A 22,933-nucleotide genomic window follows, 5' to 3' on the forward strand; every position below is an offset into this window, starting at 1 on the left:
TATACTATTACATTGCATGTTTATATCTCTTGGGCTCAACAGTACAATTTTGTAATTATCATTTAACCTAATTGACTCTTAAATCAGTTACGGAAAGAGAAAAATATATGAGGATAATTCAAAAAGTTCATGGAAATATTTTTTTATCTTTTAATTCTATTTTTCCACAAATATTTTGAGGTATCCTTGTACTTATAATGTCATTTATATAATTACATAATTACTTTTACCTATGCTTTTTGCTTTTTTGTGTGTATCTGAATTACTGTCTGGAGAAAGGAGAACTCTTCTATACTGTTGGTGGGAATGTACGTTAGTATAGCCAATATGTTAAATATCAAGGTTTCTCAATTACACATAGATCCATCGTATAATCCAGCAATCCCACTTCTGAGGGTACACCCAAAGGAATGGAAATCATCATGTCATAGGGACACCTGCACTCCCATGTTTATTGCAACTCTATTTACAATAGCCAAGATATGGAACCAACCTAAATGTCCATCAATGGACAAACCAGATAAGGAAAATGTGGTATGTGTACATAATGGACTACTACTCAGCCATAAAAAGAATGAAATTCTGCCATTTGCAGCAACATGGATGAGCTTGGAAAAAATTATGTTAAGTGAAATAAGCCAGGCACAGAGGGGGAAATACTGCATGTCCTCACTCATAAGTAGAAGCTAAGAGAGAAAGAAGGAAGGAAAGTCCACAGTGGTGTGTTGAATTTGCAGAGGGAGAGGATAGACTGAGGGTTGCTGGGGAGGGGGTGGTGGAAGTGAAGGGGAGGAGGGTTGGGGATAGGCTGGGTGATGGATGCAGGAAATAACTGCAATTTGTGCTAATGGGCATGCTGATAAAATTGATCTGATCATCACATCTTCGGCACAGGTGGTGGTAGTCACTTTCATGCCCAATGATTATACATACTCAATAATTTAAAAAATGAAATTACTGTCTAGTATCATTTCTTTCAGTCTAAAAATTTTTCTTTAATATTTATCTTTACCTTTTATTTAGTCATTTTTTATCTGGGAATATCTTTATTACTCCTTTGATTTTGAAATAGTTTTCTTGGACATAGCACTCATGGTTAACTTTTTTTTTCTTTCAGCACTCTGAATATGTCATCCCACTGTCTTCTGTTCTCCACTTTCTCTGATGAGAAGTTACCTATTAATTTTATTGTGGTTTTCTTATACATGGTGAGCTGTTTTTCTCTTGCTTGTTTTAAAATTTTCTCTTTGACTTTTAGTTTGACTATGATGAGTCTATGTGTGGATCTCTGTGCTTATTCCACTCGGAGGTTATTAAGTTTCTTATATATGTAAATTAATGTTTTTAATCAAATTTGGAAGAATTGCCCAATATTTCTTAAAATATTTTTATATTTCTTTCTCTTTCCTCTTTTTTTTGGAACATCCATAATGCATATATTGGTATGTGTAATGGTGTCACACAGGTCTTCAAAGCACTGGTCATTTTTCTTCATTCTTTTTTCTTCCTGTTATTCAGACTGTATAATCTCCACTATTGAGTCTTTGTTCTGACAACACCAACCCATTGTTAAGCACCTTAGTGAATTTTTTATTTCAGTTATTGTCATTTTCAACTGAAGAATTTTTATTTTTAAATAACTTCTAGCTTTTGCTAATATTCTCTATTTGATCAGTCATTATTATATTTTTCCGTACTTCTTTAAGCATGTTTTCCTTTAGTTCTTTCAACATATTTGTAGTAGCTACTTTAAAATCCTATTTGCTAAGTCAAACATCTGCTTTCTCTCAGAGATAGTTTCTATTGCCTCTGTATGGGTCACTCTTTACTGTTTCTTTGTCTGTCTCATAATTTTTTATTGAAAACTTGACATTTTAGATAATATATTTAAATAAATTTATTATATATGTTATATGATATATTTAATAAAGCATTTCTGGATTCTTATTTCTATGTGTCCCAAACCAGGCATGGTGTTGTTGCTGGTTTTATTTGTTAAATGGCTTACATGAACTAGTTCTAGCAAGTCTGTTTTTACTACAATGTACAGCCTCTGGTATCTCTGCTTATTATGTTGTTGTTGTTGGTTTTACTTTATTTTTATATAAAATTTTTATTTATTAGCATATTCAGTCTTACAAATCCTGATATTTCCTTATGCCCTTTGCCCGGCCTATCACTTCCCAAACCCCATCCCTCCCTCCTGCCATCTCTAGTATCCTTAAGTTTGCTCTCTCCTTCTGAAAGTTCAACGTATTGTTGTGGTCTTTTCCTTCTTTCTCCGCTTATTTTTTTAATTCTTGTTTTTATTTTAATCTGGTCTCCAAGTAGTCCTCACTGAGGTCTTTATTGTCTATGAAAATGCCCTGGACGTAGACTTTACTATGCTTTTCTACAAATAGCATCACTCCCTCCAGCAAGTGAATGGAACTGCCAGTCCTCACACTCATCCAGATAGAATTTCCATACTCTGGAGCTTGTGAGTGGGAGGATTGGATAGGAGTAAACTGCTGGGTAAAATGCCATGGACTTCTACTATTCCTTCCAAGATTCGGTAGGTTTTCTTGAATAAATTCTTCACAATTTACTATATGCCCTTTCATCAATTTTAAGAATCTTTAAATGGTTGTTTTTCACAAATTTGTCCACATTTATAGTTTCTGTCTTAGTCCACTTGTACTGCTATAATGAAATACCTGAGACTGAGTAATTTATAGAAAACAAAAATTTATTTCTCATAGTTCTGAAGGCTAGGAGTCCAAGATGCCAGCAGGCTAGATGTCTGACGAGAGCCCAGTCTCTGCTTCCAAGAAGGTGCCTTGTTACTGCATCCTACAGAGGGGCAATGCTGTGTCCTCACATGGCAGAAAAGATGGAAGGGGCAAAAAGGGGTGATTCCCTCTATCAAGCTCTTTTATAAGGTTACCTAATCCCATTTATGCGGTTGGATCCTTCATGGTTCAATCACCTCCTAAAGACGATTAAGTTTCAACATAAATTTTGAAGGGGTCAAAAATATTCAAACCATGGCAGTTCTTTTTGGTAGAAGGAAGAATTTGTCAGTCTCCTCAGCTCTTCTGTAAGTCATGAGTTGATTCCTACATTTTTTAAGTGTGCAGCTGGATGAAAAGTGATATTATTCTTCAAGTACATGTTATTTTATATGTGCAGAAAAGACACTTAAAAGATGGCCATTGTTCTTGATAATGAAAGACCACAAACAATCTAACTCTCCATAAATAAAGATATGGTTAGATCGAGGCACACCTATTTTATTAAATACTATGCAGCATACTTAAAATAAATGGTAGACTTCCAGGTCCAGACCAAATGGAGTTGAATTATTTCTTCCTATTTTATGCAGCTAAGTGTAACTAAAATCCCTAGAGATAAAACAAATAAACATAATGCAATGCTGAATGGTGGAAAGAAGAAGTAGACTGGCTAGAGATGACAGTACTTGACACATGACATGGTGGTGTAGTCCCTGGGGGTGTTCTTTTTGCCTACCCAGACTTTGTGCTAGAGCACTCTGCAATCCAGAAATGCCAACTGGTACTGACAAAAATTATTCAGAGGAGGAGGAGGAGGGTAAGGAAAGAATTGGTAAAGGGCCATGAAAAACTATTACACTGTATAATGGTGGATATACTAATTATCCTGATTTGAGCACCATATATTGCACACAGGTTTTGATATTCAACTCCGTACCCCACAGACATGTACAATCTACTGTGTTTCAATTAAGAAGAAATTATTCCAAGGAAAGCCTGCTGTCTCTAGCCAAAGGAATGGGAAAAGTGTGGCCTAGAAGAACAGAAAAACTTGAATAGTACCTGCACTGTTCCAGCCAAACCATAGTGGAAAACATGCATTCTCTTCAGTCTTGAAGGGACAGTGGAGGCAAAGATATAGAATTGAACAACACCATCACCCCCACCCAAATACAGCAGAAAACATATTTCTTTCAAGTTTCCTTGGGACATTCACTAAGATAGAAAATATCCTGGCTTATAAAGAAAATCAGAATAATTTTGAAAGGGTTGATATAACGTATAATTGTGAGTTTCTGAGTCAGCTCAGTAATAGTTCTCAGTTATTTAATTAAACACTAGATGTTGATGTAAAGTTACTTTGTAGATGTGGTTATCATCTACAACCAGTTGAATGTGAAAAAAAAAGATTATTCTCAATAATATGGGTGGACTTCATCCAACTAGTTGAAGGCCTGAATAGCAAAAACTGAGGTTCTCTTTAGAAGAAATTCTGCCTCAAGACTGGAGCATTAACTCCTGTCTGAGTTTCCAGCCCACTAGCCCTCTCTACAGATTTCAGATTTGCCAGCCTCCTCGACTGCATGGGCCAAGTTCATATATATATATTTGTATACATATATATCTACATACACATTTATGCACACACACATATAATACAAATATATACATACATATACGCACATACACACACACACATATATTATTGGTGCTGATTCTATGGAGAACCCTGAATTATACATACATAGTATATTTTCTGATCATAATGAGCCCAAAAAGAAATAAACCAGAAAGGTAAGACAGAAATCTGCAGAATATTAAAAAACACTCTTTCACATAATCCATGGGTCAAAAAAAATGTCTCAAAGAAAAATTTCAAAATACATTGACTGAATCAAAATAAAGGTATATCAACAGGTGGGATGTCATTAAAACAGTGCTGACAGGGAATTTTATTGTATTAAATGATTAAATTAGAAAAGAAGAACAGTCTTAAGGTAATATTCTATGCCCCTGCCTCAGGAAACTAGAAGAACAAAATAAACCCAAAGCAAATGAAAATAGTAAAGATAAAGGTAGAAAAGAATAAAATTGAAAGTAAACAATGAAAACAAAAAGCTGTTTATTTATAAAGATAATAGGATTGATAAACCTTTAGCAAGGCTCATGAAGATTAAAAGAAAGAAAACAATTGTTAATATCAAGAATGAAATACGGGATAACTCTATAGGTCCTGTGGACATTGATAAGACAATAAGAAATACTATAAACAACTCCATGCACATAAATTTAATAACTTAGATGAAAAGGACCATTTCCTCAAAAACTATACACTACCAAAACTTACCCAATATGAAATAATCTGAACAGTTTTGTAACTCATAAAGAAACTAAATGTGTCACTAAAAACTTCTCCCCATAAGTCTTTAGTAACAGTTGATTTTACTGGAGAATTCTACCAAACATTCAAAGAAATTTTATTCAAACACCAATTTTATGCACCTCTTCCAGAAAACAGAATAGGAAAGATACTTCCCAGCTAATCTCATAAGACCAGTATTATGCAACACCAAAACCAGAGACAGTACAAAAAAAGAAAACTACAAACCAATATTTGTCATGAACTTACACACAAAAATCCTCAACAAAATATTAGCAAACTAAATCTCACAATGTATAAAAAGGATAATACATAATGACCAAGTAGAATTTGCCCCAGCTATGCAAGACTGGTTCAACATTCAAAAATCAGTAATCCATCAAATCAACAAGTTAAAGAAAAAAATCCTATAATCATATAAATTGATGCAGAAAAAGCATTTGACAGAATTCAATATCCATTTTTGATGGAAAAAAAACCCCAGACATCTCTGCAAGTTATGAAAGGAAGGGAATTCCCTTAATTTGATTTTTTTAAAAAAATATAAAATACAAAGCAAAGCAAACAAAAAAACACCCTGTGGCTAACATCATACATGATGGTGAAGAACTGAATATTTTTTCTTTAAGACTGGGAAAAGGCAAGGATATCTGCTCTTACTATTCTTATTTAACAAAGTGCTGTGAATTTTAAGCACCACAATAAGACAAGAAAATGAAAGAAGGCATACTTACTGGAAAGTAAAAATTAAAATTTGGAAATGACATGACTGTCTATTAGAAATTCCCAAGGAATCTAAAAAACAAAACCAAAAAACCTCCTAGAACCAGTGAGTACAACAAGGTCTCAGGATACAAGATTATTACACAAAACCCCATATTTGTATATATTGGCAACAAACACATGAAAGCTGAATTTAAAAACAAAATACCATTTATAACTGCTCCCCTAAAAATAAAAGATAGGCTTCAATTTAACGAAACACGTACAAGATATGTATGTTGAAAATTACACAATGTTCAAGAACTGGAAGACTCAACATAGTAAAGATGTAAATTCTCTCCAAACTAATCTATATGTTTTTTCAGTTACTGTCAAAACCCCAGAACACTCTTTGAGTTTATAGACCAACTTATTCTCAGTTTTTTTATGGACAGGCACAGAATAGCTAAAACTATTTTGAAAAGTGGGAAGAATCACTCTACCCAATTTTAAGACATTATATAGCTACAGTATTCAAGACAGCATGGCTTTGGTAGAAGGGTAGACATATACATCAACAGAACAGACTATGAGACCCAGAAATAGACCCACATAAATATGCTGAACTGATTAGGGCAAAAGTGCAGAAGCAATTCAGTGAAGAAAAGATAGTGTTTTTAATCAATACTGCTAGAGCAGTTAAACATTTATAGGCGAAAAAAAAAAAAAAAACACTACTTTAACCTCACACATTGTACAAAAATTAATTCAAAACTGATTATAGATTTAAGTGTAAAATCTAAAACTATAAAATGCTTAGAAGAAAACATAGGAGAAAAATTGGGGGTTTTAAAGATTCGTAAAGAGTTCTTACTAATGACACCAAAAGAATGGCGTGAAAAGAAAATGATAAACTGGACTTTATCAAAACTTTTTAAAACTTTTTTCTGTGTAAAATCCTGCTGAGAGGATGAAAAGACAAACTACACACTTGGATAAAATACCTGCAAACTACACATCAGACAAAACTTGTATCGTGAACATATAAGGAACACTCAAAATTCAACAGTTAAAAACAAACAAATTAGAAAACGGGCAAAGGACATGAGGAGACATTTCATAGAAGAGGATATATAGATGGTGAATAAAGATATGAAATAATGTTTAACATCATTAGCCATTAGGGAAACACAAATTAAAACCACAACAAGATATCACAACTACACACCTGAAAGTTAAAATTAAAAATAATGACAGTGCCAAATGCTGGTAAGAATATGGGGAAATTAGATCACTTATGCACTGTTGACGGGAATGTAAAGTGGTATAGCCACTCTGAAGAACATTTTAACAAGTACTTAAAAAAATTAAACATGCAACTACCTTATTGTTGCTTTGTGTTGCTTTGCCCCCATGGATTTGTCACCCCACTTCCCCTGGGTGATGGAGACACAAAGGATTACTCAAAGCCCATCTCTTCCAAACAGTGAGAAGCCCCAAAGTGGTTAACTTCCCTGGGACCCTCCACCAGTGAGAGGCAACCCTTCCTCAGGAAATTAACGACAAATTGGGGTTCTCTTCCTGCATTTATTTTCCAGACCAGGAAGTTACAGGAAGAGAACAAAGGTGGGGTTATAGTTTAACAATATAGGCTGGTAACTTTCAGTGAAACAAGTCAGATGACATTCCAGTAAGGCTATCAACAAAAGCTTTGATCTTAGCAAACATTCCTTCTTACAGCAATTTCTCAGTATCTTTACATAAAAATCAGTAACTAGTCTGTCTTTGAGCCAACAACTTGCTGTGCCACAATTCTTATCTTGCCGCAAAGACTCAATACCCTGGGGAAAATTTCCTGTCCTTGCAAGATCAATATTTGAAACTGCAAGGCTTTGGAAAACCAGGCCCTGTGAGGTACTTTTGCTTTATAGTAATTACACATCTCCGTTTTATTTATTTAAAAGAAAAATAAAAAGCTACAGATCAGGTTGGCACAGTTAAGACAAAAGCATTTAAAGCAAAGTTAGTATCACTTAGCATGGCAAGTCCTTTTAATTTACTTCAGGTGAGGACTGATGATATCATCTCTCAGGGCGGCTGTAGCAGCATCACTCCAAGTGCTGTGAATTGAGTGTAATTACCAACTGTTGAAAATCTGGAAAGGGATTCGGCTCTGTATAATAGTTGATTCTGAGTCCAGAGAGCTTGTTAAATGTTAAAACTGTCCAGGACATTACTGTTTTCAGAGTGTCTAGTCTTTTGTCAAATCTTTGATCAATTACAAGTTTTTCGTTTAAGAACAGGATGTCTCATCCAAGTTGCAAACATCCTCTTTAAGGCCAGAAAAATTTAGAGAATTGCTTTTGTAGAGAAGATGTTATTTCCCCCTTTTATGATCAAGTCATTCCTCATAAAAGCATTGATGATCAATATCCTGATTGAAAAGGTCTTACTTTGCTTTGTATATGTCCCACGCTGCTGGGAATGCTGTTTCCCAGGAAGATCTGTCTGTCTCACGTCGGAGGTGGGGAAAGATGAACAGCAGGATGAAGCAGCAGCGAGGCCAAATTTAGGCAACATAAAAGAGAGGCCAGAGCTTGGAAATGAGACATGCTCTTATATCCAAAGTTTTAAATTATATCCTGTTATAAAGAGAGAGAGTTCATTTTCATTGAACTTATAAAAATAGCCACATTGTCATAATAATCATAAAAATACTTAAAGTTACTAAATTTTGGGAGGGATCAAATAAGAGAAAACAAATACTTTTATCTCTGTTTTAAATGACGTATTACCAAACTGCTGTTAGTTATAGATAGCTGAAGAGAGAGGGAGAGATTTTTAAATTTGGAAAAATAGGAGAACCAGCAGTGTTTTAAAATAAGGAAATCGTAAAGACCCATAATTCTTTTAAATTAATTTACCAATTAACTTTTGTTGTTTTGACCTTAGTGAACAATTTCACAAACCCATCAGTTTCTTCATTAGAATTCTGGAACTTCTGTTTAAAGCTATGAACTCAAAGTTTGTGGAGAAACTGTACCTATCAAAGTTTTTTCATGAAATATTTGAAGACATAACATTTTAAAAGTATAATTAAACCAAGATTATGACTGGTAGCATTTATATCAAGACACAGGTATTTAAGAACCTTAGAAGATTTTGGAGCACATATCCATAACACCTTCAGTACTGACAATGCTTTCTCATACAGCCTAATTTATTTAATAAGTCAATTTGTTTTGATACATCTTTTATTATATCCTTCGAGAAACTCCAGGACCCTTGGAATTCCTCAAAGTTATTTTAAACTTTCAGAATTTCATGCTGGAAACCTTTGTTAAATAACAAAAGGCTTAAAACATTTAGTTGAATAAGATCACAAATTATTACAAAAAATAAAACCAACAGAGAGCACAAGAATTTATCATGAAATAAGTTTTATAAACCAGTTATCTAAAAGACAAAGAAAACCTTTTACAATATTTTAATAAGAGCAGTTAAGTGGGGTTTTATTAGGAAATCTGGTTGTTCCATCACAGGAGAGCAAATTCTAACCCTGTATTAGAATACATTTGACATTAATTTTCACAAAAACTCACACATAATGTTTTTAAATCCAGTTAATTTTTTTTACTGTAAAACCCTTTTAACAAACTTATCTACATAAACCATTATCAAGACTTACTCAGACATTGTTTTTGTCCTATATTTCCTACTTTCTAAATAGCCAGTCATTTTACTCTAGGACAAAAATACACTGTACCAGATGCTTTCTTACATAAAAATTATTTTTCTTTCTCTCTAGCCCTTCCAACCATAACCATATTCCCACATCCATAGCCTTCTTTAAATCACCTCCTTTTTACATACTTGTTTCTTTTTTATCAATGTTAAATTGACCTAATTTGTCTAAAAATAATACATAAAAACGTTTTTTTTTGTATTTAGTTTTTTTGGTTTTGGCAGGGTTTACAACTTAAAAGCCTCTAGCAAAGACAAATGTAGTCCTGTTTGATTAGTAAACCCAGGCAATAATGTGTGTTGATAAGAACGTTTTTATACATTCAGGTTAGTAAAAAGGCATCCATTTGTCAGAGCAAATTATACAAAGCCCAGTTTGACTTTTAGCTATTTTTACCAAATAAATATTTATGGTTTCCCAGCCAAAAACTTGGGGTATTAGATCTATACCCTTATCAGTTAATGCTAACTAGGGCCTATGCGATATCTGGCATAGGTTTCTTTTCAATAGCCATTTCAGGTCCCAGGTTTCCACGTGGCATTTGGAGCCATGTGGAATCCAGAGAGGCAGGGGGCAGTATTCACTATCTATGTCTACAAGATATTGTCTCTCCCAGCATGGCCAGGAGGCAGAGCTGAGATAACAAGGAGACATAATGACCTAGAGACAAATTTAGGTAAAGGGTTTGAATCAAATTTTGAAAATATATCTATCAAAACTTTAGAAGATTTAAGTCACGTGAACTTGAAAAGTATATTTATTTATTTAATGAGCATGCATTAATTATAAGCCAATTTGGTACCTTGCACATAAAACAATTACACAAACAGACATGAACATACAGACATAACATACATCTTACACACGCATATATGCAGACATTAACAACAAGAACAAACAAGGATCTTATAGGTTTTGTTCAAGATGTAATAAAAAGCTCACTAGTAAAAAGGACAGTCAGTTTAGATTTTGTTTTTCAAAAGACTTCTGGGTGAGGTTTCACCTTGCCTTAAAGAAATCAAGATAACAAATTTACATTGTAAAGCAAAGTATGCAAACCCTTTCAAGAAGATGCAGAGAAGATCTTCCTTTAAGAAAACAGCATAGAATTTTGTGAAGAAATAAATAGATGAGACTAGAAGAGAATTTAGAAGTCTGTTTAAGATAACCAGGTGGATATCAGAAAATTTGAGACCACCTACTTAAACAGGTAGATCTTAGACTAGTTTTTGTTTCTCAAATCAGTTACTGAGCTCAAGAGCTGAGCCAACAATCAGAGATGAAACCACTTTACTCTTGAGATTTTTAGGAGAAGAGCAGTAGACCCAAAAGGGGTCTGGTTGGTGCCATGGCTGCTTTTCTTCATAAAACTCCAGACTCTTCAGAGAAAAAGAGTAGTATATGCAGTTAAGAAAAGAACCACTGCTTTTAAGAGAGGAGAGAAGTATCATGCAGATAAGAAAGAAAAACATGCTCAAACAATACCAACACTGTGAAGAAATATTAACTTTGTTTACTTTAGATTGTCCAATTTAAAGTTCTCTCAGTCACTGGCAAAGATTAAGTTTTATCTTTTCTGGTGACATAAACATGTCTTAGTTTTTTTGTTATGGTCTTGAATAGGTCTCAGAGCAACTTGACATAGATTCCTAGTTGTTAATCATTGCATAATTAACCAGTGACCAATTTCCCAAATTTTTATGTTCAGGCTCCCTTCCTTGAGGTATCAAGGCCATGGTTGTTTAATAGCCACTAACAGTTTAACAAGCTGCCATTCAGTTACTTACAGCCTGCTGCTTTAAGGAGACATTGGAGTTGTAATGTATGTTCAGTCTCCCCTTTCATTAACGAATTATCCATATTTTAAAAGTAAAGTAAAGAAAAAATATCTCCAGGGTTGAAAAGACCTAACTTGGACCTGCTGCAGGCATGCAATCACTAATCGAAAGCCACCTGTGATTCTCTTACTGGGATGGGTTTCCCTTATTAGGAACTCCCTTGCCGGGATGAATTGGACATCGTATTCCTCTCCAATGCTTGGCAGGTCAGTTTCCGATGCCCCGAAGTGGTTAACTTCCCTGGGACCCTCCAGCGAGAGGCAACCCTTCCTCAGGAAATTAACGACAAATTGGGGTTCTCTTCCTGCATTTATTTTCCAGACCAGGAAGTTACAGGAAGAAAACAAAGGTGGGGTTATAGTTTAACAATATAGGCTGGTAACTTTCAGTGAAACAAGTCAGATGACATTCCAGTCCAGTAAGGCTATCAACAAAAGTTTTGATCTTAGCAAACATTCCTTCTTACAGCAATTTCTCAGTATCTTTACATAAAAATCAGTAACTAGTCTGTCTTTGAACCAGCAACTTGCTGTGCCACAATTCTTATTTTGCAACAAATTTCCTGTCCTTGCAAGGTCAATATTTGAAACTGCAAGGCTTTGGAAAACCAGGCCCTGTGAGGTACATTTGCTTTATAGTATATTCCACGTCTTGTGATCCAACAATTGCACTTTGGGGTATTTATCCCAGAGAAAGATAACTTATGTTCACACAAAAACCTCTACATGGATATTTATAGTGGCTTCATTTTTAATAACCAAAATCTAGAAACAACCCAGGTTTCCTTCAATGGTTGGCTGTGGTATGTCCATATCACAGAATACTATTCAGCAATAAGGAACAAATTGTTGAACAGAGAATCGTGCTGAGTAAAAATAGCCAATTCCTAGCAATTACATACCATATGATTCCATTTGTATAACATTCTTGAAATAACAAAATTATAGAAATGTAGAATATATTAGTGGTTTTCAGGGGTTAAGAAGGTAGTGGGGGAGGAGATAAGTGGGGATGCCTGTAAAAGGACAATGTGAGGGATTACAGTGATGGAAGCGTTCTGTACCTTGACTATATCCATGCCAGTATCTCTATGTAGTGGGTTGAATTTTGTCCCCCCCAAAAGTCTTTGAAGCTTGAATTGTGTCCCCCAAGTTTTAGGCATTAGAAAGTTGGCCCCCACTGTGACTGTGAAGAGGGTGGGAAATCCTATTATGCTAATTGAAAGGTGGAGACTTGAAGAGGTGACTGGCTTGTAGGACCTTGCAGTAGTGAATGGATTAAAAATAGTAGTCAGGGGTGTGATTCTGAGGGCTTTAAAAGGAGAGGAGAGTCTGTTTTTCTCTCTCTGTGCTCTCTCTGCTTCCACCATCTTGCAATGTGAAAACCCTGGGTCACGGTCACCACCACCAGATGGACTTCGGACATCCCGGCCTCCGAAACTGCAAGCAATAAATGTCTTTTTTCTTTATAAATCACACAGTCTCAGGTATTCTGTTATACCAACACAAAACGGACTAAAACACCTGATTTTGATATAGTACTATACTTTTGCATGATGTCATCATTGGGGGAAACTGATACACAGGGTCCGACCAATGAACATGCTCCAGGAAGAGACAGACTCAGCATGTCCAAGACTAATGTTCCATCAATGGGAGCCACCCCCTTAACTGAATATTCCTTAGGTAAAGAAACTCTAGACACTGAATCCGGGCTGAAGGCGGGGTTGTTGCTTCCTCTCCTGGAGGCAGCCTGAGCCTCCCTGGCTGCAGGGTGTGGGCTTTACTTTGTACAGAACTTACCTTCGGCAGGTGGCTGCTTGCTCTCTTGAGCCAGCCTGCACTCTATACTGAATTGATGTATTTCTTGCTTTTGAGTTAGACTTGACATCTGCACTGAACTCACTTTCGTGTTGCACTTGTCACGGGCCTGGCTCAGTCTCCGGAGCTAGGCCACATTGTCTCTATGGAACCTGTATTTCTTCTCTGTTTTATTAAACTAGTTCTCACTTTCTACCATGAGTCTGCTCTTGAATTCTTTCCTGTGGTGGAGTCAAGAACCTGATAAGAGGACTGGGCGGGTAGAGGATGACTATCGGGGCCTCTTCCCCCCACCCCAGCCAGACCCTACCTCCAACATTGGTGTCATTTAGTCCCATAGCTTTAAACACCTCCTATAGGACAATGACCCCCAAATTTATATCGCTAGTCTTAACCCAGCCCCCACCAAAGTGCACCCACAGGCCCAGCCCCCATCGAACTTCACCCACGTGGCCAGTCCCCACCAAAGTACCCAATGAGCACAGTGCCCCCTGAAGTACCCCATGGGACCAGTCCCACCCCAAAGTACACCCATCGGACCAGCCCCTCCCCGACTGTGCCTTCAGTCCCAGTCCACCTCCAACTGCACCCACGGGCCCAGTCCCCACCAAAGTACCCCCACAGGCCAAGCCTCCCTCAACATACCCCCAAGGACACAACCCCTCCAAAGTACACCCAAGGGCTCGGCCCCTACGCAATTGCACCCATGGGCCCCACACTCCACCAACTGCACTCATGGGCCATGCCCCCACAAAAGTGCAGCCAGGAGCCCAGCCCCCACCAACTGCACCCACGGGCCCAGCACCCCAAAATGTGCATCCATGGGCCCAGCTTCCTCAAAAGTACACCCATAGGCCCTGCCCCCACCCAAATGCATGCACACCCCCAGGACACTCCCAGCTGCACCCATGGCCACAGCCCCATCCCCAAGCTGCACCCCTGAACCCAATACCCCCAGCTGCACCCACAGTGCCATCCCTACCAAAGTGCACCCACGGGCCCAGCTCCCACCCAACTGCACCTATGGGCCAGACAGTCCCAAAAGCACCCACGGGCCCAGCCCCCACTCAACTACATATGCAGCCCTCCTCAAAGTACACCCACAGGCCCAGCACCCCCCAAAGCACTACCATGGGCCCACCTCAAACAAAGCACTACCACTGGCCCAGGCCCCACCCAACTACACCCACCAGCCCAGCCCTCAGAAAAGTCCACCCTTGGGCCCAGCCCCCACCCAACTGCATGCACACATCCAGCCCCCACAAACTGTAGCCACGGGTCCAGCCCCTACAAAAGTGCACCCACATACCCAGCCCAAACCCGACTGCAGCCACAGACCCCACACCCCACCAACTGCATTCACGGTCCCGGCCCCCCTCCCAAACGAACCCACGGGCCAAGCCCCAACAGAAGGGCAACCACGGATGCAGCTCCCGCAAACTGCACCCATGGGCCCAGTACCCCAAAAAGTGCACCCATGGATCCAGCGTCCCCAAAAGTACACCCATGAGCCCAGTCCTGACCGCACAGCAACCACAGGCCACAGAACCACATAACTGCACCCACTGGGCCAGGCCCCCAAAGCACACCCACGTGCCGTGCCCCCAGTGAAGTGCTCGCTTGGGCCCAGGACACCCCCAGCTGCAACCACGGGCCCGAGTCTCCCGCAGCCACATCCTTGAGCCCAACCCCCCACCTACACCCACAGGCCCGGCTCCCCCTCAGCTGCAACCCTGACTCCATCGCCCCCAACTGCACCCATCGTCCCACCCCTACCAAAGTGCAACCACGGGCTCAGCTCCCACCCAACCGCACCTACGGACCAGCCAGTCCCAACAGCACCCACGGGCACAGAACCCTCTGGCACAGCCCTCCCCGAAAAGCACCACTGGACCCAGCCCCCCCCCATAGGACCCCCATAGGCCCAGCCCCCCCCAAAGTACACCCAGAAGCCCAGTCCCCAAAAGTATACCCCGTGTCCCGACTCCCCGGCTCCTGGTCCACCCTAGCCCCGGCTCCCCGGCTCCCGGTCCGCCCGACCCCCAGCTCCTAGACTACCTGCTCCCAGTCCCCCCGACCCCTGGCTCCTCGGCTCCCCAGTCCTCCCCACACCCGGCTCCACGGCTCCGCGGCTCTCCGGTCCCCCCTACCCCCGGCTCTCAAACTCCCTGATCCCAGTCCCCCCGATCCCCGGCCCCTCCTCACCGGCCGTGGAGTCTCCGCAGACGCCGGTCAGCGCAAGCGCCAGCAGTAGGAGGACCGAGGACTCCGGTTGGTTTCCACACGCCTCCTCCAACCGCCGCCGTCGCTGCCTCCGCCTTTAGAAGATCCCGCGGGGGCGCGACCGGGAGCGCGCTCGCAGGGCGGTGTCGCGGGGCGGGGCGCCCTCGGGGCACGCCTGACGCCCCGCCTGCGCACGCGCCCGCTCGGGCAGGCTCGCGCTACTCTACTGAGGCCGGGCGAGAGAGGCGGCAGCGGCGATGGCGGCACGCGACCCTCGCGTGTTGCGCTCCCAGCCTGGACCCGCGCGTTTTGCGTTGCTAAAATACGGGGGCGGGGCCTGCCAGGATGGGCAGGAGCCTAGTGAGAAAGAAAAATAGGAAATGATAAAAAAGTGGTTGAAATGGTCAACTTTTATTACCTAAATTTATCACAGTTAATAGAAAACAAGTCTTAAGTCAGGAGAGAGGGAGCTAATAAAAATACCTGGACGGGCAGCCTACGCGGCGGCAATGTCCGCAAACCAGGCGAGTGCTGCGGCGGCAGCGGCGGGGCCTCACGCGCGGCAGGGCGGCCTGGGCTTCGGCCTCCCTCCGGTTCCCTGGAAGTGGGGCCAGCGGCCAGCGCGGGAGCAGCAGTAGCAGAGGTGGAGGCTCCGGCGCGTCTCTCTCACCTTCAGCCTGAGCCAGGGGAGGCCAGGCGCCCGGGTGGCTGGAGGGGGGTCCTCTGCCCGAGAATGGGAATTCTCTTCACCGGGATATGGAGACTGTTACATCACCAGGAGCACAAAGTTATCATTGTTGGGCTGGACGCTGCAGGGAAAACTACCATCCTGTCCCGATTTTCTAAGAATGAAGTACACACATCCCCTACAATAGGAAGTAATGTGGAAGAGAGAGTTAAAAACGATACAAGTTTCCTAATGTGGGATATTGGTGGCCAAGAATCTCTTCGTTCTTCCTGGAACACTTAATATACCAAAAGGAGTTTGTGATAGTTGTGGTGGACAGTACAGTCAGAGGATTTCTGTAACTAGAGAACTCTATGAAGTGTTAGCGTATGAGGACCTAAGGAAAGCTGGATTGTTGATTTTTGCTAATAAACAAGATGTTAGGGAATGCATGACGGTAGCAGAAATCTCCCAGTTTCTGAAACTCACATCTATTAAAGATCACCAGTGGCATATCCAGGCATGCTGTCCTCTTACTGGCGAGGGATTAGATTAGATTAGATGTTCTCTACTGATCTCTTCTCATAGACTGTATAAACGAAGTGCTGGACTTTACCTGAAAGCTGCAAAAATTCATGGTTTAGATATATTTATAATAAGCTGATTTAAACTTTTTCTATAAGAAGAAAAATTAAGACCACTTATTTGAAAACAAAGGTGAAGTCTCACCTTCCAATTTGCTTTCTCATTAGTTTCTTCCAAAGTAAGTTATTAAAGCTGTGATTGACATTTTTCTCATAGTGAATTCTCTCGGGACATTGTGTAGCCTGTGCTAAGTACAAAGGGAGAGGAAGACATCTTGGACTTTAAGAGCTTTATTATCAGTATACCCCCTCCCTAGTTGAATGTTGTTCTTTTGTTGAGTCAAAATACCAATCAGCACAGATGCTCAGTTTCCAACATTTTAAAATGTAATGTTACTTGTGAAAATTATTTTGCATAAGGTTATGTATGTATTATGTATATACCTCAAGTTCAAGTTAATGACTTTTATTTGTGTTCTAAAGAAAAGCAAATAACACAAAAATTAATAATATCCTAGTTATAACCATAATGAGATATATACTGGCACTGGTGTTAAATGCCATTTTGTACTTTTCCTCTATGTTCTCTGTATGGTACTACAAACCCCCAAAATCATTGAGCTCCTCTTTAAAAAATAAAAAAGAAAGAAAGAAAGAAAAGAAAAAAGAAACACTTGATATTGTGTACCTATTTTTTTGTTGATCAGTCACACACAGAAACATGTAATTCAACTGAGTGGAATATCTGTCAGATTCTTAGCTTAGTATTATGAACGGACAGAATTGCACAGTTAGCTATTATTGGATTATTCCTTTTGTTGGTCCTTAGGCCATCTAAATTACTGAATAAATTATTATTAAAATTTTCAAGCATGAATTGAAAACTGTTGCGTGAAACATGTCTACCCAGAGAAGTAACACTATAAATACAATTAAATAATTTAGCTACAGTCTTTTTAATTATTAAATTATATGTCAAGCAGTTAAAGTGAATTTGAGAGTTAAAGTAAGGCATATTTTCCAAGCAACGTGGATAATTTCTTAATTTGCAAATTTCTTTTTTTAGTGGGAATTGGAATAGTTTGACATTTTTTGTTTCTGTAAATTTTTTTTTTTTTTAAAGATGACTGGTAAGGGGATCCTAACCCTTTATTTGGTGTTGTCAGCACCATGCTCACCCAGTGAGCTAACCGGCCATCCCTATGTAGGGATCCGAACCCGCAGCCTTGGTGTTATCAGCACCACACTCTCCCGAGTGAGTCACGGGCCGGCCCTTGTTTCTGTAAATTTTCTTGTATCTTCTTCCACTACATAAAAGCATTGTTTGATAACTATAAAATGCAAATGCTTTTTAATGCTCTTAAGAATTTGGTTTAAAAACTTATTGACATGATATATTATTTGTACTGAGAAGTAACTTGACCCAAAATACCTTCTATGTTTGTTTAGGGTATTTTTTTTCAATATCTGAAAGTTGAAGGTATTTCTGTTGTAACTGTGAAAGACATTCTAAATGTGTTAAAACATATTCTTGTGTACTCTATCTGTATATTTTTCATGCCCTGAAAATCTGAAGGTTAATTCAAACTGGCATGTATTAGAATATTCAAGAAAAAAAAAACTACCTTTAATACCAGCCTTTTAAATTTCATGAAGATCTTGGTGAGGAATAATAGTACAAGTTATAATCACTCATAGCACTTTGAAAGTTCTTTTCAATAAAATATAAAATACTCAATATCTAAATCCAAATCAGACATGGGAGATCAGTGTTTATCATTAGATGTTTTGTGTTTTATACTTATATTGTTCAAAATGCAATTATAACATTTAATATTTGTCAACACGCTTTTTTTACAAAAGTAAATCCTAAACTACTAAAAAAATAAAATGTGAAAGTCTTTTACCTACTTGGTTAAATTTATTTCTACGTAAGGTATTCTTTTTATGTTATTGTAAATGGAATTTTTTTAACTCCCTTTTTGGGTTGTTTATCATTAGTGTATAGAAATGCAGTTTATTTTTCTATGTCAATTTTGTATCCTGCAACTTTGCTGAATTTATTTACTAGTTCTGGCACTTTGTGTGTGTGCATGTGTGTGTGTGTAATCTTCAAGATTTTCTACTATAAGGTCATGTCATCTGCAAACAGATAATTTTACCTCTTTATTTCTGTGTATATGTGTTTTATTTGGTTTTCTTGCCTAATTGCTCTGGCTAGGACTTCCAATACCAGGCTGAGTAGAAAGGGCAAAAGCAGGCATCTCTGTCTCATTTCTAAGGGGAAACACCACTGAGTATGAGGCTGGCTGTGAGGTTTTATACATGGTCTTTATTATGTTGAGGAAGTTTCCTTCCATTCCTTGTTTCTTGAGTGTTTTTTAATCATAAAAGGATGTTGAATTTTGTCAAATGGTTTTTTCTGAGTCAATTAAAATAACCGTTGGATTTGTTTCCTTCATTCTGTTAATGTGGTGTACTACATTGATTGATTTTTATGTGTTCTAAAAATACAGAAGAATAAATTATTTCAACACTTCCAGCCAGGAAGAGTTTCCTTTCTCAATAAATGCAATTTCTTAATAAATGGGGTCTGGATTAATGAGGCTTTTGTAGGGACTGGGACTCATGACATTTAGAGGAAAGTTTAGAAATCCCTCTTTTGGTGGGACTGACACTGACCATCAGTTTCCCCACAGCAGGTGCTTGGCACTGGACAAGCAGCTGTCTCTAATTTTGGAAATAGACAGGAAAGTTTTCTGTTTTCCTGACTGTCACTCCACCCATGGGTGCTGGTTTCGTCTTCTGGAATCCAGCTATTTGGAGACAACCACGTCCTATCAGTAAGTCATTCCTGACATTAGAAGTGGCCTGAAGCATTTCTCTAAGGAAGATATCCAAATGGCCAACAGACATATGAAAAAATGCTCAACATCACTCAGCATCCGGGAAATGCAAATCAAAACCACATTGAGATACCATCTAACCCCAGTTAGGATGGCTAAAATCCAAAAGACTATGAACGATAAATGCTGGCGAGGCGGCGGAGAAAAAGGAACTCTCATACATTGTTGGTGGGACTGCAAAATGGTGCAGCCTCTATGGAAAATGGTATGGAGGTTCCTTAAACAATTGCAAATAGATCTACCATACGACCCAGCCATCCCACTGTTGGGAATATACCCAGAGGAATGGAAGTCATCAAGTCGAAGGTATACCTGTTCCCCAATGTTCATCGCAGCACTCTTTACAATAGCCAAGAGTTGGAAACAGCCCAAATGCCCATCATCAGATGAGTGGATACGGAAAATGTGGTACATCTACACAATGGAATACTACTCAGCTATAAAAACGAATGAAATACTGCCATTTGCAACAACATGGATGGACCTCGAGAGAATTATATTAAGTGAAACAAGTCAGGCAGAGAAAGAGAAATACCACATGTTCTCACTTATTGGTGGGAGCTAAAAATTAATATATAAATTCACACACACACATACACACATGCACACACAAACCGGGGGGGGGGGGAAGAAGATATAACAACCACAATTATTTGAAGTTGATACAACAAACAAACAGAAAGGACATTGTTGGGTGGGAGGGGGGGAGGGAGAAGGGAGGGAGGTTTTGGTGATGGGGAGCATTAATCAGCTACAATGTATATCGACAAAATAAAATTTAAAAAATAAAAAAAAAATTTAAAAAAAAAATAAATAAATAAAAAAATAAAAATAAAAATAAAAAAAATAAAAACTTTCATATGTTTTAAAAAAAAAAAAAAAAAAAAAAAAAAAAAGAAGTGGCCTGAAGGACCATCAAGCCAAGCCTGCTGAGCTCTGACTGAGCTGGCTCTGCCCCCAGCCTCATCCTCTGCCCTTTGAAAATGACTGCTCCCTGGGGGAATGTGGATGGTTTCCGATTCACTTCTTCTTAGCTTTCTTCCCAGTTTTTATGGTGTGCATGTTGTTGGTTTTTAACATAAAAAAACTAAAAACATACATATGTTTTAAACATGCAAGAGTTTCTCTAGCTCTCCTTTGCTTCTAGACACCTGCCTGTCCTGGCCAACCCCTCAGTGTCCTGTGGTTGTCACTGTTCCTGCGTCTTGCTATGTGGATCCAGAATTGAGCTGGGATGTGGCTTAGCAGAAACAGTGGAAACTGGTTTTCACGTATGAGGACCCAGATGTGATGTCGATGTGGATGCCCCAAGAGGATGGTGCAGGGTTGTGGACAACATTTAAACAATCTTATCACACTGTGGTTTATATGATTCCCCACTTCTTTTTCGCATGGATTGCTAAGGGGTTTCCCCCACAGTTAAAAATCTATATTCAAACTTGACACTTGTCCTGGCATTTAACTCATTGCTCTGAGCCCACAATTCCAGGCCATCAAGCTTATAAGTTGAGTTTGACCATCCCTAACTTTCCCTAACAGCTTTGTACTCTCTACAGATTTGGCGAGTTTTCTCGTTCCAAACACTGAAAAGCATGAACAGATGCTCTGTTCTCCACTACCACACCAATTCAATTTTTTAAATGTAAGTGTTTAAATCACTGCCAAAAGAAATTAAAGAGAACACAAAAAGATGGAAAGACATTCCATGCTCTTGGATTGGAAGAATTCACATTGTGAGAATGTCCATACTACCCAAAGTGACTACATGTTAAATGCAATCCCCATCAAAATACCAATGACATTCTTCACAGAAACAGAAAAAACAAACCTAACACTCATAAGTAACAACAAAATATCCCGAATAGCCAAAGCAACCCTGAGGAGAAAAAAATATATATATATACAGCCAGAGGCATTACACTACCCGACTTCAAATTATACTACAAAGCTATAGTAACCCATAAAAACAGACACACGAACCAACAGGACAGCATAGAGAACCCAGACATCAGCCCATATACCTACAGCCTACTGATCTTTGACGAAGGCACCAAGAACATACAATGGGGAATAGACTGCTTCCTGAAGAAATGGTGTTGCAAAAATTGAACATCCAGGGCCGGCCCGTGGCTCACTCGGTAGAGTGCGGTGCTGATAACACCAAGGCCCCGGGTTCGGTTCCCATATACGGATGGCCGGTTCGCTCACTGGCTGAGTGTGGTGCTGACAACACCAAGTCAAGGGTTAAGATCCCCTTACCGGTCATCTTTAAAAAAAAAAAAAAAATTGAACATCCATATGTAAAAGAATGAAACGAGACCCATACATCTTGCCATATACCAAAATCAACTCAAAATGGATTAAAGACATATATAAGACTGAAAACTATAAAACTACAAAAGAAAACATAGGGGAAATACTTCAGGAAGTAGAACTGGGCATAGACATTATGAATAAGACCTCAAAAGCACAGGCAACAGAAGAAAAAAGCTTGTGTATAGCAAAAGAAACAATTAGCAGAGCAAAAAGACAACCTACCGAATGGGAGAAGATATTCACAAACTATGCATCTGACAAAGAATTAATATCCAGAATATACAGGAACTCAAACAATTTAAAAGTAAAAAAACAAGTAACCCAATTAAAGATTGGGCAAAGGAGCTGAGTAGGCATTTCTCAAAACAGGCATTTCACATGAAGAAGTGTTCAACATCACTCAGCATCAGGGAAATGCAAATCAAAACCAAACTGAGATATCATTTCACCCCAGTTAGGCTGACCATTATCAAAAAGACAGAGAATAACAAATGCTGGCGAGGATGTGGACAAAGGGGACTCTTCTACACTTTTGGTGGGACTGTAAATTGGTGCGACCATTGTGGAAAACAGTATGGAGTTTCCTTAAACAACTACAGATAGATCTTCCATACAATGCAGCGATCCCACTGCTGGGTATATACCCAAAGGAATAGAAATCATCATGTCACAGGGATATCTGCACTCCCATGTTTATTGCAGCTCTATTTACAATAGCCTAGAGTTGGAACCAACCTAAATGTCCATCAACAGATGACTGGATAAGGAAAATGTGGTATATACACACAATAGAATACTACTCTGCCATAAAAAGGAATGAAATTCTGCTATTTGCAGCAACATGGATAAACTTGGAGAAAACTATGTTAAGTGAAATAAGCCAAGTACAGAGAGAGAAATACTGCATGTCCTCACTAATAAGTAGGAGGTGAAAATATTTTTAAATAAACAGATAAACGAAAAAAGAAAAATACAAAG

At 39.1% G+C, this 22,933-nt stretch overlaps 1 pseudogene; it reads left to right on the top strand.

Moving 5' to 3' along the window:
• The first annotated feature begins 16,215 nt into the window (after positions 1 to 16,215).
• Positions 16,216 to 22,622, top strand: LOC134373893 (ADP-ribosylation factor-like protein 5A; annotated as a pseudogene).
• The last annotated feature ends 311 nt before the right edge of the window (positions 22,623 to 22,933 follow it).

The sequence above is a fragment of the Cynocephalus volans genome, chromosome 3 (assembly GCF_027409185.1).
Source record: "Cynocephalus volans isolate mCynVol1 chromosome 3, mCynVol1.pri, whole genome shotgun sequence".
NCBI lineage: Eukaryota > Metazoa > Chordata > Mammalia > Dermoptera > Cynocephalidae > Cynocephalus > Cynocephalus volans.